General features: G+C 31.3%; 1 long non-coding RNA gene and 1 other non-coding gene across 2 annotated transcripts in view; both read right to left on the bottom strand.

Moving 5' to 3' along the window:
* The window catches only part of LOC120086867, a 28,996-nt gene extending 19,382 nt beyond the window's left edge, over nt 1-9,614 (bottom strand). The window contains exon 1 of the long non-coding RNA XR_005484352.1: nt 9,285-9,614. This is a non-coding gene — a long non-coding RNA (uncharacterized LOC120086867). The remainder of the gene's footprint in view (nt 1-9,284) is intronic.
* Nucleotides 273-378, bottom strand: LOC120087374. The gene has a single exon (XR_005484512.1). It is a non-coding gene; the product is annotated as a small nucleolar RNA R71 (small nucleolar RNA).
* Nucleotides 9,615-15,245: the final 5,631 nt, after the last annotated feature.

Raw genomic sequence — 15,245 nt, 5'->3', positions numbered from 1 at the left:
CGGTTATGCTGCAGATGATTCAAATGGTCGGACAGTTTGGTGGAAGGCATGGCGAGCATCCGCACGCCTATCTCTAGAGTTTTAATGAAATCTGCAATACTTTTGTGTTCCCAAGCATCTCAGCTGTGGAGGTTCGACTAACGTTGTTCCCATTTTCGCTATGTGACCAAGCAAGGAAATGAGCCTATTCTCTTGAACCATGGGAGATAACGTCTTGGGAATAAGTAGTAGAGAAGTTCATGAAGAAGTACTTCCCCTGGACAGAGAGCACAAGAAGGAGGAAGTTGATTACAAATTTTGAACAAGATATTGACGAATCGCTCAGTGATGCCTGGGAGAGGTTTAAAGACTGGTACGAGATTGTCCGCACAATGGCTTACTTGATTGTCTCCAAATGGAATTTTTCTATCACGGTTTGAACCCTGCATCACAGACGGCTGCAAATGCAGCAGCAGCTGGATGTTTGCTCGACAAAACATATGACGAAGCTAAAAATATACTTGATTGCATTTCAAAGAATCGCGAAGACTGGAAGGAAAGCGATCAAAGGCTTAGAATTAAAGAAGGTGATGCAAGGAATGAGGTCATCCCATCCCTACAAAATAAAATGAATGCAATGATGAATCTAATGTAAGGCATCACAATCAGTAGCCTGGGACCGCATAAGGGGCAGGTCAACGCAATCGATCAAACGATCGCAAGTTGTGCCACTTGCGGAAAAGTCCATGCGATGGAAGAATGTCCGAGGAATCCGCAATCTATATGCTTTGTAAAGAACAACCCTTTCTCCAACACTTACAACCCTGGGTGGAGAAACGACATCAATTTTGCATGAAAAAATCAACAACAAAATTTCAACCTATGGCGCAAAAAGAAAGGTCGCTAGGATTTTTCCCGCGATCAAATAGTGAATCACAAAATCAAGCTAGCAGCTCACAGGCACCACAATCTTCATCTCTGGAGAGCCTACTAAAGCAGTATATTGAGAAAAATGAAACAGTACTCCAGAATCAGGAGATGTCTATCCACAATCTCGAAATTCAGATAGGATAGATTACAGGCGAGCTCAAAAGTAGATCGCAAGGGGCGTTGCCGAGTTCAACTGAGCTCCGTGCAATTCAGGGAATACGAGAAAGAAGTCAGTGTCAAGTTGTGATGTTTTTAAGCGGAAAACAGTAGCGGAAAGAAGAAGGATCCCAGCTGGACTATTCTAGTTGCGATGGAATCAAAGACCCCGTTGACTTAAGAAGAACTAGAAAGAGAATGAGATGATGGAACCGAAAGTTGCATCCACTTCCAAACCTAGGGAACAGGAAACCGTGAAAATACATCTACCACCATTTCCTCAGAGACTTAAGAAGAAGAAAAATGATGAAGTGCAGTATCATCGCTTCATGGACATGCTGAAACAGTTACATATCAACATCCTTTCATTGAAGCGATTGACCAAATCCAAAATATGCGAAGTTTCTGAAAGACATGGTGACGAAGAAAAGGAGCACGGGTAAGTCACACGGTGGTGTTAACACAAATTCAAACACCATCATTCCACCAAAAATGCCGGACCCGAAAGTTTTCACAATACCCTGCTCAATTGGAGGGATATATATAAGTTCAAGCGCTTTGCGATCTCGCGGGCCAGTATCAACTTAATGCCCTTTCAATTTTAAACAGTTGAATGTGGGGCAGCTGGCGCCCACAACGGTGACTCTCAGTTGGCAGGGTAGGTCCCTAGTTCATTCAGAAGGGAAGGTGAAGGATGTCCTGGTCTCGATTTGACAAATTTATATTACCAGCAGACTTCATCATCCTCGATTATGAAGCGGACAAGGATGTACCCATCATTTTGGGACTACCATTTTTATCCACTGGTCGTGCTCAGTTTGATGTGTACAAGGGAGAGATCACGCTGAGTGTGAATGGAAAGAAACTCAGGTTTGACATTATTAAAGCCATGAAGTATCCAGAAGAAGAAGTCCTAACAGATTTCGACAATAAACCTAGTTGTTATGAAGAAGAAAAGTTTGAAGATGAAGATGAAAGAGAGTTTGCGACCGCATCCATAGTAACCTGCAATGCGATCGTGGAAACAACAACCAAAAGAGAAAAACTGACGTTGAATAAAGAGAGAAAAACACAACAACCATCCTCAGAACAACCACCCACTGTGGAATTAAAAACCTTACCAAGCCACCTGAAGTATGCTTTTCTGGGGCAAAATGAAACTCTACCAGTAATAATTTCCTTTTTGCTTCAAGAAGAACAAGAGCATGCACTGCTGAGCATCCTAAAAAAGTAGATAAAAGCAATAGGATGGACGCTAGCAGATTGATAACTTATAGAAATACAAGTTATTTATGTCACTTTATCTAGATATTGTGGCCAAAAGTTAGTAAATATGCACCTATTGTATGAAAATTAGCCTAGTATTACAATAATTATAAATGTTTACAATTTCACCCACTAACACCATAAAGATGGAAGACAAGCCGAATTTTACACTATTTTTCAGGAGACTAAGTCACCGTTTGCGCTAAAGGCTCACGGGGAACTGATCAATGCATCTTTGTCACATTGCATCCATCAATCAACAATGAAGAGATGATTACCGCAATGACGGCGCAACGCGACAGTCGGTCCAGAGTTGTGTTTCAACTACATGTGGTAATAAAAACAACACCGCAAGTGAACCTAAGATCGAAAGATGCAGCTGAGCATGCAAAAGTGGAGGATTGAGACACGTGTACAACTAACGGTTGTGCAGAATTGACGGTCTGATTACACAACAGAATGAATAATATCCCTCCATCTTCGAAATTACCATAACAATCAAGTGGGGACCAAAAGGCCGGACTCAAAGATCTGTACCTATAATACCCCATTAATTTCAGAGAAAAGATATGCTACTTGATACGGGGCTAAGTACTGCTTGATTATAGAGAAAAGGTTGAGCTGAGTGCTTAAGAGAAAAAATCCGGGAAGAAGACGAGATAAGTCCGAGAGGTGAATCTTAGATTTAATCTGTCAAACACCTGATTGAAAGCTCTGTGGAAAGATCCCTACTACCAGTGGAGTAAGCCTGAGAGGGAAGCTCTTCCTACCATCAAATCCATCCTTTCTAGCAAGTAGATCTCCATCAAATTTGTGCCAAGACATTGGCACTTGTTTGTATCTATTCTATCTCTTTCATCGTTGTATTTCACATTCTCTTTATCTCTTCATTCACACACCATGTATCAAATGCTTAATAGAGATATTAAATGTTTCGATAGCTTTCATTTATCATTTTCTGTCTATTTCCGTTCACCCGTCAATCACTTTCTTCATGATATCTTTTTAATTCCCTGATAAGCAATGTGAATTGACCAAATACTTAGTATGTATTAGAGATATAAAATGCGTTTAACTAAGGCATGCTAAACGACATCTTCACCTGTGAGAGCAGAAGTGAAGATGTCATTCTGATCTTTCGAGAGAAGGTCAGAAGAATGCGTTAACTAAAGCGAGTAGTACTTCCAGACATGGAAGCAACCTTGCGTTCATTACGTTAGTCTCTGTTTCACCACAGACATGTGGGAGCGTGGCCGATCACTGAGAGGCGAACGCCAAGAGAAGAGCGGAACAGTATCTGTAGCTTCAATGCAATTAAGAAATTGCGTTGTTTATATTATTTGTCTTTCTCTTTCTATTTCTGTTCATAAGACTTGCTGCCGCATCCTACGTCTTTGCATAACTTTCACAGCCAGCCTTGATGCCAGCATCTTGTACATGAAGCCTGTATCTTGTATCATCTAGCTTAGGTTTACTGTATTTTTATGTTATTATCGCATCTTTACTGCTTTCCTTTATTTTATTGCAATTTATATAACTGTACGAACATGCACTTTTAAAGATTGAAAACCTGGTCGCATATATCATGAACGTACACAATAACCTAAACTAGTCCTCGTGTTCGACCTCAGATCACGCCGAGAAACTTGCAGAGAAATTACACTTGGTTCCATTGTAAGGAAACTTGTGACAGCGCATGGCATACTACATGAACATCCATAATTAACGCATATTTAGAAGTAGTATCGCATCATCATGAGCATAGAATATCATACATCCTTAGCATCCAAAGCAAGTCAACACAGACATTAGAGGAATCAGCCCCACATATTACATGCACAGGATTTGTCTCGAGAATCAAAAAGGGTCGATCGAATATCAATGCAGACTAAACCCTGCGATACAGGAGGTCGTGAAAAAGGAGATAATCAAATGGTTGGACGCAGGCATTATTTATCCAATCGCCGACAACACGTGGGTCATGATTGCTCCTAAAGACCAAGAGAAAACACATTCACTTGCCCCTACGGAACGTTTTATTTTCGACGCATGCCGTTTGGATTATGCAATGTGTCGAGCACGTTCCAGAGGTGTATGATGGCCATCTTCTCTCAGTATCTTCAAGATTCAGTGAAAAATTTTTATGGACGACTTCTCGATGTACGGGCAAACATATGAAGTCTGTCTAAAAAATTTAGAAAAGATACTGAGGAGATGTGAAGAGATGAACTTTGTGCTGAACTGGGAGAAGTTCCACTTCATGGTGAAGGAAGGTATTGTGCTCAGGCACAAAGTCTCTAAGGAAGGGCTGGAGGTGGATAAGGCGAAGATAGAGGCCATTGAAAAGCTCCCACCTCCAGCAAATGTAAAGGCTATCAGGAGCTTCTTAGGGCATGCAAGATTTTATCGACGTTTTGTGAAGGACTTTTTGAAGATTGCTCGACCATTGAGTGCATTGCTGGAGGCCGAGAGAACTTTTAACTTTGATGAATAATGCCTCAACGCATTCAAGATACTGAAGAACGCATTAATAACCGCACCTGTGTTGATCGCACCGAACTGGACGAAGCCATTGAGTTAATGTGCAGCGCTAGCGGTTATGCGATGGGGCCAGTGCTAGCATAAAAGAAGAAAACAATGCTATACCCCATCACATATGTGAGTAGAACCTTGAACCCTGCCCAAATGAATTACACTACCACTGAAAAATAACTTCTTGCGGTGATCTTTGTGCTGGAAAGAATTCAACATGGAAATCATTGGTCGCAAGGGGACATAAAACCAGGTTGCGTACTACCTATCAAGATTAGAAAATCTTGAAGTCACCCGCAACCAGTCGGAGGTGAACGCAACCATCCCAGATGAGTAGCTGTTCAAAATTGAAGAGTTATCATCGTATGTAGATGTGGTCAATTATCTGGTTTGTGAACAATTTCCTGAGAACTACACAGCCCACCAAAAGAGGTGGCTCAGACACGAATGTAAATCATATTATTGAGACGAGCTAAATCTTTACAAGAGGGGGTCAGACCAGATTTTGCACCTATGCGTACCAGAAGCTGCTCACCAGCGCATACTATCTCAATGCCATATTCACCGTATGGTGGACATTTTGGAGGTCAACGCACTACAGCAAAGGTGTTACAAAGTGGATATTTTTGGCTAACTTTATTGACGCAAGAGACTACTCAATGAAATGTGACTGATGCCAACGCACGGGAAACATTTCATGGAAGAATGCGATGCCCATGAATATTATCTTAGAATTGGAGCTATTTGACGTATGGGGCATAGACTTTATAGGGCCATTTCCACCATCAAATGGTCACAAATACATTCTATTGGCCGTCGATTATGTTTCGAAATGGGTTGAATAGGTATCGTGCTTAGCAAGCGATGCGCAGGTAGTCTCCAAGTTCTTGCGAAAAAATATCTTCACTCGTTTTGGCACCCCACGTGCCATAATAAGTGATGAAGGCTCCCACTTTGTTAATAACATCATCAACAAATTGTTGCTCAAGTATAATATCCACCATAAGGTTGCCACCGCATACCATCCACAGACAAACGGCCAAGCTGAGGTGTCCAATAGAGAAATCAAGCTGATCTTAGAGAAGGTGGTGAAGCCTTCATGCAAAGATTGGGCAAGGAAGCTGGACGATGTAACTTTCTCAACCCATTTCTCGCATTTCAAATTATGGTTTGTATAATTATGTTCAATATAATTAATGTTTAATTTATTGAAATTAAACAAAATTGGAGAGTTTATAACATTTAATTATTGATTTAATGTTTAAAATTAGGTGTTTGATTAATTTAATATTTGATATTAAATTATTATTTAAATTTATTTAATTAATTAAAATCAAATTAATTTTCATTCAAATTCAGAAGATGAATTTTTGAATTTTGAATTTAATTAATTTTGAATTAATTAAAATGAAAATTAAAAAATTAAACACAGTGGGAAATTCCAATTTCTTTTAAATTGGATGTGTTTTATCAATAGATAAACACCTAGCCCACTTAATCTTTGACCTTGAAGTGGCATTGACTGAGACTTATAAGTGTATGCATGAATAAGATTCATGAAACCTCTCCAATTTCTCTGGTACAAAAGAGATTTTGCTGGAAAATTGAATTTGCTGCAGAAAAGTTCTCTTCATCTCAAACCCTCTCCAATTTTCCTCTTCAATTCACTTCATTCTTGAGTTCCACCAAAGCTGAAAATAGTAAGGAATATCTCTTGATAGTTCGTTAAGAATTCGTAGAGAGCAACCTAGATTTGGAGGATTCTTCAAAGATTTGTTTTCTTGAAATCCTATTATGTGAAAATATATTTTTGCATGCTATTTAGAATTCAAATTAAGCGTAATTAGAGTATTTATTGATTCTGATTGCTTCCGTTGCATGTTAATTTATCCTATTAGGATTGAAAATCAGCTCAGTTGGCAAAATAACAGCATCACCATCCAATCTTTATGTATATACCTCTGCTCTATCAAACAAAATTCCAGAAGAAATGTCATTATTCACAATCTTTATGTAAAGACCTCTGGATTGAAAAGAATAATTGCACCTTCAGAGACATATATAAAAGCAATGTCAAGCTTTGAGAGGACATTTGCAACCTCTCGGGTAGATGGTCTCATAGGTCGAAGTTGCTCAAAGCCTATAGTCCATCTTCCTATGATGAAAGTGTTAAGAATTGTGTCAATTTAGTTGAGATATTCGGTACATCTACTATCTCATATTGTACCTTCTTCTAAAAAATTTTGTTTTTATTTTTTGAAATTTGACTAAGAATTCAATCGGTACTTAAGAAGATGAAAATTTTTGTAAAAAATTATGAGAAAAAATAGGCTTAATTTTAAAAAACCAAATGAGACACAAATGATTATAATCCAAATAGAGCCTATAACTATTTTTAATTTTTGGTTTCTTAAGTCTTGAAAACTAAACGAATATCAATTATGTTTCCTATTATGGTCATCACCTAGGTTAAGAAACACCTGGATTTTTGTTCAATTTATTTATTTTTTTTTTATTAAAAAGAAACTTTTTTAAATTACTTGTTGTTTTATCAGAAAAAATGAGGGTAACAATAGATAGCAAAACATAGAACCCAAATTTTTTTAGAATGTGCATTTGACTCTTAAGTTTTCAAAATTAACTTTTTAGTCTTCAAATTTTTAAAAACAGAAAGGTTGTTTTAAAACTGTAGCAAAATGACTATATATTATTAGGATTGTTTTCAAATAAAGAAAAATGAGTCAACTTATTTACAAATATAGCAAGTTGTCACAGTCTATTACTGATAGATCACGATAGATTTCTCACTGAGTGATAGAAGTCTAACGCAGTATATTGTACATTTTGCTATACTTGAAAATAGTATCAGCAATTTTACCATTTAAAACAATGACTCTAAATATTATTATTTAAATAATTTTAAAAATTTATCTATTATCTCTAAAATTAATTTTTAAATTAGTTGTCAAATTTAAAACGTCATATAATTAATTTAAAAATAAAAGATTATTTCAAGGACCTTTTAAAACTATTCATAGAAATCTGGGGATTAGAAAAGTATATTTTGAAACTTATGGACTAAATGTACTTATTCTTTAAAAAAAAAAAAAAAAAAAAAAAAAAAAAAAAAAACTTGAAAGCTACAAAACTACGCTTTGGAAACTTGATCAAACACATATTTTTTTCAAGTGAGAGAATAAGAAGATAACTTTTCCTTTTAAATCTCATACAAAATTTCGAAGAGTAAAAGCCTTCAAATTTTCAAAGTTAAAAAGAAATTGGCAACAAATAAAAAACTCGAATGAAGATGAAAACATAAATGAAAGGTTAAAAGAATTCGAGATTAAGTTTAACTAATGAATATACACTACAAGAATTTTTATCTATTCTAATTTTTTTTTGACACATTCATTTTTGTTGGCGTAGATATATTTATCTCGACAAAAATTTAATGCATCGGCCAAAATAGAGTAACGTGCATATTTTCTTAAAAAATTTATGTCGACAAAAAAACTTTTCTTGACAAAAATATGCGTGGAAAAAAATCTTTAAAAATCCCTTCTTCTTTCCCCCTAATTTTTTGGTTTCTTTTCTTTTCCTTTCTCTCTCTCTTTTCCCCCTTCTTTTCTTTTCCTTTCTCTTTATCTTTTCCCCCACTTATATAACGATGTGTTTGGATGGGTCTTTCAATTGTTTATCTTTAAAAATAGGTCATTTGAACAAAAATATGTGGTCATTAGAAATGGCTTCTCAAAAGGAGAATTTGAGATAAAAAGTCATTTTGAGTATAATATTTGAAACCAACTTTTAAAAGAAACTCGAAAGTATTTAATAGAATGACAAAAATAACCGGTCTATCAATAGTTGGAACAAAAAAAAATGTCAAAGGGCCAAAGGATCATGAGTTCAATCCATGGTGACTACCTACCTAAGATTTAATATCCTATAGGTTTTCTTGACACCCAAATGTTTGTAGAGTCAGGTGGGTTGTCTAGTGAGATTAATCGAAGTATTTGTAAGTTGACCCAGACACTCACGGATATATATAATATTAGCAAAATTTGATCACAGTTGATCACCCTGTTTTAACTAGAATTTGAATTTTAATAGTTTTTGTAACTAATTGTCACTCATGGTAATTTGACATTAACAATAGAAATTTGAGTATAGGGTAAACCATATACAAAATTTCTATAAAAACACTTTGAGAGAATGTAACTAATTTTAAACAACTTTTATAAGCTTAAAGACTTCCGCCCCAGGCAATCTAAAGATGCCTAGTACTAGAATATAAAGATTTTCAATTCTAACCTATTTCTTAAGTTTGTGGTGAGTTTACTAGTATACACACTAGGGAGTTTGGCATTGTAGTTTAATAAAAAAACAAAGAACACGAGATTAATTCATAAGCTCTTTCAAACCTGAAAAAATCCGAACTCTTGAGAAGCGTCGAGAATTTTTTCAACGAGTCGGGCTCGGTCGTGCGTGGCAAGATCGATCACCGGAATGATCTTCCTCATGGGAACGCCAAGCCTCTTCTCCGACGAATACGCACAACTTTCTAACACACATTCAAACATCTATCCAATTAGACATAAACTTCACCTCTCCCATGCTTATTGATATGGTATATATGAAAAATGGAGGCTCTATTATATACATATAGTAGTGAGGTTTCTTATTTTAGTTGGCTTCTCACATGTTCAGCCATTAAATGGATATGCAAGTTGTTGTAATAGAAGATTTCTAATTTGAACATAGAGAAAATTGATTTGATAATCTTGAGGGAAAGGTTTTTCAAATAAATGCATCAATAATGCAATTGCCATTATCTTGTCTGAAAGATTAGTTTTCCTTGAAAGTTCTATCCCTTATTTCGTTACTTAAAAAGTTCTGTTTGGTAATCATTTTATTATTTTTTTTAAAAAAATTAAATCTGTAAATATTATTCTTATCTCCAACTTTCATATTTTATTATCTACTTTTTGCCAATAATTTAAAAAAACTAAGCCAAAATTTGAAAGCTACTTTTTTTAGTTTTTCAAATTTTGGCTTGGTTTTTTAACTATGGGTGGAAAGTAGATAGTAAAGAAAGAAAATTGGAGGTGGAACTAATGTCAATAGACTTAATTTTCAAAAACAAAAATAAAAAACAAATTGGTTACCATACGGGGTCTAAGTTTTTTGCTTTCATTAGCTGAGTTGGGTAAAAGATAAAGGAAATTAGGTTACTTATTTGGTAAACATCAGATAAGGGTCTCGTTTGATAACCAATTGATTTTTTATATTTAGTCCTTGAAAATCAACTTTATAAATACTACTTCTCAATAGTTTTTTTAAAATTATTTTGGTGTTGAAATTCGACTAAAAATTCAGGTATTTAATTTGAAAATGATCATAAAAATCTTGATAACAAAACTTACAAAAACAATGAAAGTTTTGAAAAACCAAATGAATATAATGGGATGCATAAGAAATGACTGGATTTTAATTACTTTGTACAACCCTATAAACCCTAATTTCCGAAAACATATCATTTTTCCTGATTCAAGATCCAAAAGAAAATGTGTCACATCTGTAGGTAGGAAAGCTTTGTATGAACAACCTAGAATTATATTATGGTAAAACTTGTAACTAAAGTTATAAAAAAAATTAAATTAATTTAATAATAATAATAATAATAATAATTAATAATAAGGTTAAAAAACCATTTTTGGTCCTTAAACTTTCATGAAAGAAATAATTTAGTCCCTAAACTTTGATTTGTAGCGATTTAGTCTCTCTACTTTTAGTTTTGTAACAATTTGGTCCTTGAACTTTAAATATAACCATTTAATCCTTATATTTTCAAATTTGTAACAATCTAGTCCCCAAGATTAAAAAAAAAATAATCAAAATTTGATGTTAATTTTTATTATTTTATGATGTAGACTTTGTATTTTATAAAAGTATTGAGTCTCTAATTAGTCTACCGGTTTATTTATCCAATAAATCCCATTAAATCTTAACATTAATTTATATAATAGGGACTAAATTGTTACAAATTTGAAAGTATAAGGATTAAATTGTTACATAGTAAAGTTTAGGGACTAAATTGTTTATTTTACGAAAGTTTAAGGACTAAAGTTGATTTTTAACCTATAATTATTATTATTTATTTAGTGAACATCTCACTTGAAGTCAATAATATATATTTTAATGATTTAAATACTAGTTTGGTCCCTGCATTTTTTGTTTTAGTTCATATTAGTCTCTATACTTTTAACTTTTGTTCATTTTGGTCTATGTATTTTAAAAAAGTTCATTTTCATCATTGTATTTTCAAAAAGTAACCATATCAGTCCTTCATTTTCATTCACTTCATTTTTTAGTGATCAATATAGACACTTTTTAAAAGTTTAAGAATTAAAATGAATCAAAATTATAAGTACAAAGACTAAAATGAACACTTTGAAACTACATAGACTAAAATGAATGAAAGTTGAAAGTATAGTTTCCAAAATAAATATTTTAAAAATATAAGGACTAAAATGAATCATAACAAAAAAATAAAATAAAATACGGGAACCAAAATATATGATTTAGGCATCTCAAATTTTATTTTTAAAATTAATGCTATTTGTTGAAAAAAAATAAGAAATAAGAAATAAGAGAAAGAGAAAGAGAGAGATTATATTTTACGCAAGAGATAATTGTGGAGTTAAAACAAATTATGACTAGATATCTTCTTTTAAAGAATTAACTTTTTTTTTTTTTTTTTAATTTATATCTCCTTCCACTTGCTGTAAATTGTGGCCTTAAAACACGCTGTAAATTTGTAATAAAGAGAGAATCTTTTCTATTTTCAAAGGTAAATTTCTTTTCAAGTGTTTTTTCCTTTTTAATAAAAGAAAAAATATACTTTCGTTCGGTCTTTTCTCCATATATATATATATATATATATATATATTATATTTATTTAACTTCAACGAGTCAAATAAACGACTTTTCGTGCAGGTTTAGGATTGATAGTTGAAATAATAATTAAAAGAAAAAAGATTTAAGTATAATTGACTTATAAAATTTATTTTCATACGATCAAAATTGGTGTTTGATTTCAAGCTTTAAAAGTAATTTTTACATATTTAAAAGTAATTTTTGAATTATTAATTTCTTATTGGACTACAAATAAAAAAAATATTCATTAAATATAAGGGAAAATTCAGCATTTCATAAATCAATAAATGAATAAGAGTTAAAATAGAGTGATTTTAAAGCAATTTGCAAAAAAGAAGTCGTGTGAAAACAATTTATAAAACTAGAGTTAATTTTTTTATTTTATTCAGTTCAGTCTTAAGAAGACTGAAGCTCACTATTTTAATATTTATATTAGTTATTTGCGTTGCATTTTGCAATCTACTAGTTTGTTTGTTTATATATATATAGTTTTTATTTTCTTTTATTTTCACCTTTTTTTCATTTATTTTTGTATTTTGAAACTAAAAAATTTCTACATTTTTTAAGAAAAATTATTTTAAAGTGACAAAACTGTGGTAAAAAATATTTCCAAATAATAACAAAATATTACAATCTATCTGTAACAGATCGACAATAGACTTGTTTGTGTCTATCATAACGCGGATAGACACAGACAGTAGTCTATCCGTGGTTTTTTGCCATAAGCAGTGAAATTTTCGCTATATTTTGTAAATATTTTTGGTTCATTTTCTTATAAACCATTTTTTTTTATCAGGACATTGAAACTTTTTTAATATTTAAAAATATCAATAAAATGTTAAATAATTTTCTAAAATTTTATGTTAAAAATAAAATATATTTATTTTTTACAAAAATTTAGATTTAACAATTTTATAAACTTGACATTTGAATCATCGAATATAAACTTAAGGTTTTAATTATAAAATATAGTACATGAATTAAATGTCTTCTCAAGAAGATGTTAAGAATGTTATTCATACAAATAAATAAATAAATAAATACATATATATATTATATATATATATAATATATTTCAACCATAAATTTGCTATGATGTATCACAAGTGTCTAACTTGAGCTTCATGTGAGCCACCACATCGGGTATCAATTTCTTATGGCACTTGAACTATTTTTTCTCGAAATACAAATTTACGAATTTACAATTGATCCATATTTTTGGCATGACATTCATAATATCTCCTTAAAAAGACATTTAGTTCAAGTTTATATTTTATAATTACAATTTTAAGTTTATATTTAAGTCATTTAAATACCTTTTAAATTTATAAAATTGTTAAATTCGAGATTTTGTAAAAAAATAAATACATTTAGAATTAGAAAATTAATTAAACATTTTATTGTTAATTTAAATCTTAAAAAGAAGTTTCAATGTATTAAATAAAAAAAGTAAAAAAAAAAAAAAGTATTTAATTCTAAAGAAAAATGGAATAAGAAGAGAAAAAGAAAAGAAGGTCCAAAGTAAATGAAAAAAAAAAGGAAAAAAATACGTTTTATACACACATATATATACATACAGAAACTTAGTGGGTTGCATTAACTAATATAAATATAAATGAAAATAGTGTTTTCTTATATTAGTTAAACTTATTTATATTGGTAAAAATAAGTTTTATCTGAACTAAAGGAAAATAATAAAATATTTATATTTTAGATAAAACTTATTTTTACTAATAGTTTCCACACGTCACAACTTGTTTTTTTTTTTTAATTATTTTAAAAATCATTATGTTTTAACTTAATTTGATTTTTCGCTAGTCACTTCACCAAGAATCAACTCTGAACTAATTATTGAAATATCAACGTTAAATCATTTTATATTTTTCTAAAATCGTTTTTAACATTGGCCAAACATCAATCTTTTAGAATATTATGATTTTGATAATGACGAAAGTGATTTTAGTCATGTTAAAGTTGATCCCAAACGTATCCTTCTTAATTTATCTAAATAATGGTCATGATATTATAAGGAAATCAAGTATGATAGATTTTCCTTATATTGATGATAACTTTATTTTCTAAATTGGACTAACACATATTGAAATGCATCTCCCTTCAATTTATGGCAATTTGAATCTATAATTTTGATCAAGGGAAGATTAATTAATTACAAGTAAATCCCAAATTAAAAAAGAAGGGTGGAAAATGGAAATCTTACTATACTAATGCAAATTAAAGATGTGGACTTTTAGACTACTTTTGAATGAGACAGGAAAAATCCCTATTTTAAATGAAGCTAAGATTGGAGGCTAATTATAGGCTTCAAGTTAATTTTAGGTTAAAATATCGTTTTAAAGTTGATTCAATCTTAGTCTACGTTATTTTAAATATTCAATTTTAGTTATTATATTTTCAATAAATCTCAAATTTAGTCTTTGCAGCTTGTTTGTTGTTAATTTTAGTTTTTCTTTTATTATTTATTAGCTTTTTCACCAAAATTTTAAAAACATATTCAAATATTACATTTTCTTAACTGAAAATTATTCTTATTATTTAGGTAATTTTGAAAGATTAAATTTAAAATTTATTAAAAATATAAAATTAAAATTAGACATTTAAAAGAGCAAATACCATTAATTTTATTAGGCAAAGATATAAAAGAGGAATGCAATACAATTTCCAAGTCCAATCTCATCTTCTCTCTCTCACTCACAAAGAAAAGGGAAATAGAAAATTCATCCTTTACCTTATCATTCTTCCCCTTCCCATTTGTAATTTATGCATGAAGTATGGTCATGGCATATTAAAGGCCTCTTTGGAATTGTTTTTGAAAACTATTTTTGGAGAATTTTAGGGTCCATTTAAATTGACTTGGGAAAAATATATTTTTCAAAAAATTTATTTTTATTTAATCACTTTTGACAAAATTTGATTGAAATACATTTGAAAAGCTATTTTGAATGGTTGTTAAATACTTCAATTTCTTCCAAAATAACTTATTTTTTAAATTAAACACTTCCAAACACACCATAAACCGCCTAGGTTGTTTGGTAAAACAACTTATTTATTAATCTACCCAAAAACATTTAAAATTGTTCTAACGTGCAAAAGTTATTTGATAGAGCTTTTAGATTTAACTTTCCTAAAAATTTGGTATATTCCCTTACCCATCTCAAAGTTTCATTTTATTAATTTATTTTCTCACATTTATTCCAAATATTAATTGGTTCAATTCCTATAACAATTATTTTTTAAAAAAATTATTTCATAATTTTTTTTAATTAAACAAAAATGGTTGCAATTCAAATTATATATATTTTAAAATAATTATATAACTAAATTACACTAATTTAGTATTAATTTACCAAGCACCTTAACTAGTTTTTTCTAATTTAAAATTAAAATTGTAGGATCGGTATGGCAACCCTAGAGGGGGTGAACAAGGT

Source organism: Benincasa hispida, chromosome 9, assembly GCF_009727055.1.
Source record: "Benincasa hispida cultivar B227 chromosome 9, ASM972705v1, whole genome shotgun sequence".
Taxonomy (NCBI): domain Eukaryota; kingdom Viridiplantae; phylum Streptophyta; class Magnoliopsida; order Cucurbitales; family Cucurbitaceae; genus Benincasa; species Benincasa hispida.
This window is presented reverse-complemented; position numbering and strand designations above follow the sequence as displayed.